This window comes from Argiope bruennichi, chromosome 3 (genome assembly GCF_947563725.1).
Source record: "Argiope bruennichi chromosome 3, qqArgBrue1.1, whole genome shotgun sequence".
In the NCBI taxonomy this organism is placed as follows: domain Eukaryota; kingdom Metazoa; phylum Arthropoda; class Arachnida; order Araneae; family Araneidae; genus Argiope; species Argiope bruennichi.
Window position 1 is genome coordinate 71,369,022 of NC_079153.1, and position 5,547 is coordinate 71,374,568.

Below are 5,547 nucleotides of genomic sequence, written 5' to 3' on the forward strand. Positions count from 1 at the left end.
TACTGTTGCCATTCGGAAATAAAACTTTAAAGATGTTAATTAAGTACACATTGATATAGAGAATATTCCAGGCTCATAATTTGGATTCAGAAAAATGACCGATAAATACAAAGAGATTTGAAATTTATTTTGATATCTCATTAACATGTTAAAGTTGGTGGATATCTAAATTTTTTTTCGTTTTTCAACTAGAATCTAATGCTAATTGCTCAAAAAAACAATTTCCGAAATTATGGAATATTTCGCAGTTATAAATCCGCGGAATTATATCTTCATTAAAAAGACAAGTAGATGTTTTTTTAAGAGAGAATATATCATTAAATAGGAATGTTAAAGTGAAAAGCGACATCTTTAATTTGTTCTTCAAAGCTTTACATTAAATCAGGGAATCAGAAAATAGTTTTATATTTTATTGTTTTCATTTTCACATATTTACGTTTCAGGAAGAAACACATGAATGCGTAAATCATCAAATATTTATGATTTTATTAGTAAATATACTAATAATCTTCATTATAAGGATGTCTAATGAATTAGGATTTGTTTTTCAATTAAAGAAACTTATTTGAAGCTTGTTTTCGCCTTACAGGATGCTGATGCTGTGAATACTAGATGATTAAGATTTCATAAAAGATTAAACACTGATGCGGAAATTATTTCAGAGGAACTACATAGATCATATGCACATTTATAGTCCCCTGATTATAACAAAAATTTCAAATTTATCCAGATTTTTTGTCCAAGTACGCACTTGATAGTGTGATAATATACAGTATAAAATTTTAAAACTTAAAATAAATTTCACAATTTTATTTTACACTATCGAAATAGTGAAAAATGTTGGGTTTTCGTTATATTTTTCAATGCTAAGTTCCAAAGTTACACAGTATTGAGTTATACTGCATGACATTTTTTAAAATTATATTTTGACTACTTCTGATATTAAACAACTTCTCTTTCACACATTAAAAAAATATAATTGTTAATCGTTTATTTATTTATTACTTTCTCGTATACGAAGTATAGAGAAAGTATCGTAATCATCAAAAAACGAGTATAATGAATCTCCTCGTTTTACAATTAATTGAGCTCGAAAAACGCATTTTTGAAAAAATGCTCTCTATCTGTCTGTTGTCTGTATGCTCTCTGTCTATCAAAAATAACTAAAAAATGATTTGAGTTAGACGGCTGAAGTTTGGTATATAGAGTTACATCCAAATTTATAGATTTCTATCAAATTTTGAGTAAAATCTGTTCAGAGGAAGTTTATCTGTCCGGTTGTTCGGATAAAAGTTAACATGATAATTACAAAACGAAGAGAGCTAGGTAGATAAAATTCGTTACAGTTTTAACATTTGTAGTGTAGACATCAAACCAAATTTTGAGCCAAATTTAACAATGGGTTGACTATCTGTCGGTTTGTACTTTCATAAACGTAAAAATGTATTAACTTAAAAACCAATGATTTAAATTTATGAAGTTTGATATGCAATTTTATAACTAAATGTAAAGTTTTGTATTAAATTTTTGTTTCAATCAGTGGTTGGGGAGCACTCTCCAAAAGCACAAATTTGATTTTCGGATACTATCAACCTCTTACCAGGAATTAATCACCAAAAAACACACCAAGAATCATATCATATTTTCAGTAAAAATGTTAAAGCTACGCCGAAGGTAAATATTTCATAATCATTGAACGCCAATGCCATTCTCTGAAATAACACGCATATTACAAAGTATGCGAGTAAATTCTGGAAAAAGCAATCAAGTTAAAAAAGAAAAGATTTTTACAATATCGTTTGATTATTCCTTAATAGCTAATTTCTCTATCTCTTGCTAATTGTTATTACTTCGCTTGCAATTTCTCTGAAATTTGAGCCCGCTACCTTTTGGCTAAACAGATTGTGAAGAACGAGCATAGATGATGGAAAGAAAATATCTGATAAGGAGTTCAGTTATATAAGAAGTATATGCAACCACACTCCTAATTTTGAATGAGATTTTTTTATAAAAATCAGAGAGAAAGGGGTAATTTTCAATCATAATTAAAATTTGTTATTGTAATTATGGAAGTTTAGCTCCAGGTACTTTTTCTTTTTTTAAAGTATATACGAGTTTACGACAATATTTAAACGATTTACTACATTTAAGTTTGATTTGGTTTATGAACATTAATATTTCACGAAGGAAAATATCAAATAGATTTATCTGTCGAACGTGAGTAACTCATCGCAGTTCTTAATATTTTGTTTAAAAAATAATTTAAGATTATTCTATATATAAAGTAAAAGTTGGATCAGAAGAAAAAAAAATTAAGTAAAATTTTGTATAGCTACTATACTTTGTTACTTTTATTAAATTGATATTTATATATTTATTTTAGATGAATAATAATGGAAATTTAGATAAATGAAATAATTTTAGATAAATGAAATGATAGAAATGATTGGACTTTTTATTAAAAATCAGATGTTTTTAAACTGGGACAGAAAATCTAAATCAAGATACAGTAGACTCCCGATTATCCGCGGGCGGGTTATCCGCGCCTACCGCAAAAAGTTTTTTTTTTTTTTTTTTTTTGACTGATTTCTTCAAAAAGGTGCAGTTTTACAGTTATGCTTTTGTAATTACATAATACATTACAGTATTAAAACAGAACATATGTATTCATTTTTCTGTGTATCCTTGACACCTCTCGTAAGTACAAAGCACTTTTCTGTTTTCATTAACAAAATGCATTTTAGGTTAGTTTTGAGTGATATACTAAAATATTAAGCGTTAGTTAAACATTTCCTTCTGTTTATTTTACGTTTTATTGTACATAAAACGATTTTTCAAAGTTGGAATGACTGTTTTCTCCTTCGCTATACCCGTTTTTAGCTTTTTTCGGATTTTCCGCGATTTTTGTTATCCGCGGCGGCCGCGCCACCCAATTCCGCGGATAATCGGGAGTGTACTGTATACATAAGCGAAACCGCATAACTTGCAAGTAGCATCTGTAAATTATAAGAGTGTTCGATATAAAATTAGAAATTAATTTATGTTAATAAAATAGCGTTGTTATTAATTTTCGAAAAGCTGCATTTTCAAATTTTTATTCAATGGCCCAAGATAAAATTGGTCAATTAGAAGTTTTTTTTTCCTTTGTCGGAAAAATACATTATAAAAATTCTTCTAAATTTCGTGCTATAGTAAGTCATATCACTGATACTCCGACCCGCCCGAAGGCACACGGATAAATAATGCTGAATGACCGGACTACCGCAATAACAACACTGGTGGGAACTGTAATTGAGTCCTAATGGCCATCACCGGCCACGGTACAACCCTTCCCGAAGGAAGTACATCCCGTCATCGATGGAAAGTGCCAGATCCCCCACCTTTTTGTGTACCCTCCAGAGTGGCGAGATCCAACCACCATACCGGCTTCTCATTCTCATTTCGAGGTGCCCTTCGGGGGTTTCGTGCTATTGTAATGCCACTTTCATATTTGTCATCTATACAGATATTAAACAAGGTCTTTCTTCTTTAGCTTTCAACAATGTAAAATAATTGCGCAATTTAATATTTGGTGAAAAATATAAACGGTTCGAATTTCAAAGCAACAATATGCAGTTGGAAATTAGGGAAAAATATTTTTAAAAAATCACCAAATTCAGAAAAAAAATCGCACGATTATTTAATTAATATCATTAAAAAGACATCCTTTTTAAATTTTGAAATGGTGCAATAATATTTTTGTAAATTATTGCAGAAAGACGTAAACCTTTCGTTTAAATTCTAATCAATTAAAATTCTTTTTTTTTTTAAATCGCTTTGAGCTACACATTCTCACCTTCCAAAGTACACAGGTGCTAAGTTAGGTAGCTTTAAATCAAACGATCTGACTTAAAGAAAGCTAATATACACATACGCTTAAATTTTTATTATTAATTAATTATGTGAATGTCCACCGGAAGAGCAAACGATTTTTAATACAAAAAATTTTAAACTACACAAAACTTAAAACAAAATTTTTAATTAACTAAAACTGATAAATTAATAAAAAAAGAGACTGGCTTAAAATACAGAAACTTTCACATTAAAGAAATTTAATTTCATAAACGGTTAAACTGTTATAATCCCATTCATGAATCAATAAATGAAATTCGTGAGTTTAATTTACTTCAAAAATAGCTTAAATTTTTGAATAGCGGAAAATATTAGGTAATTTTTATTTTGAAATTTCATAATGATAAGAAAGCTTATCTTAAAATATTTTATTTCCGCCTTTCAAAAAAAACCAATTTATGTATTTGCATCTACTATCTTTCTACCTGTCTACAATCTTTCTATAATATCAATTAGATAAAACGCCCATTTTTTCGCTTTTGGTTTTTATTTCTAAACTAGATGCACGTGGAATTATTTAAAATAATTTTATTTTCATTCTTTTTAAAAAGAATATTATTTTTCAGCAGATATCTTCAGTTTCTGATATTATAAAATCTGTAAAATTCAAGATTCCAGATTATTAAAATTGTTCTCTAAAATATAGTTGAGTTCTAATACTTTTAGAAAAACCCATGGTAATGATGCATAGAATTAATAACGTACATATAAAGAAATTATAACTAGAACAATACCAGATATAAAAGCTACTAATATTAATAAGGTAAAGAATGCAGCTGAATATACGTCATTTTTTTTATCAATGATTATTTAAAAACAACCACCCTTGGCGACTAGCTGATTTGTTTGCATTTATTTTTAATTTATATTAATTAATAATATTTTAATTAATTAATATTGGTTGTTTTAGTTTTAATTAAATCTTTTATGCATAACTTAATGCTGATGAATTCTTAAAGAAAATATTTTCAAACATGAAATTGTATTAGACATGATAGCTGTGTTATTTTAATAGTTTTACACCTCTTTTGTTGTGTATATGAAAAATTCTAATACAGCCAAGTCCGATAAAATCATAGTGATATTAAAACAAAACTCGCAAAATAATCCAACGTTTGAGGCGCTGTAAATTAATTCTCTAACCCTTCTTAAACACTAATTCTTTTCTCTAGTCGCCTTTGGCGACCAGCTGCTTCGCCGACGAAATTGGCTATATTTAATTTCAATCAATTCTGTAGTAAATCAATCAATCGAATTAAATTCAGTCATTTGAGTTTAGATATAACTACATGTCTTTGATTCCCTCAAACTGTCAAATATTAAATCCGTGCACCGCTTGTTTTATAGCGTACATGAATGCTTCTCATGGAAATTAGTCTCATGACATCATGCCCCTATTAAAAACGTAAATGCCCGGTTCTTCTATCTTCTAATAATTTCACTTTTTTATTCGTCTTGTAAACTACACACACTTTAAACAGAATTCATCTTTCTTGGCTTTTAATAGTGGAAGAAAATCTCATGATAAAAGAATGAAAACTGTTTAAATTTCAGGCCAACGATGCAGTCTATTATTGAATATGAAATAATAAATAGATAAATAAAATAAAAAATTGCCAAAACTTAGAAAAATTTGCATTATTATTAAGTTGGTAT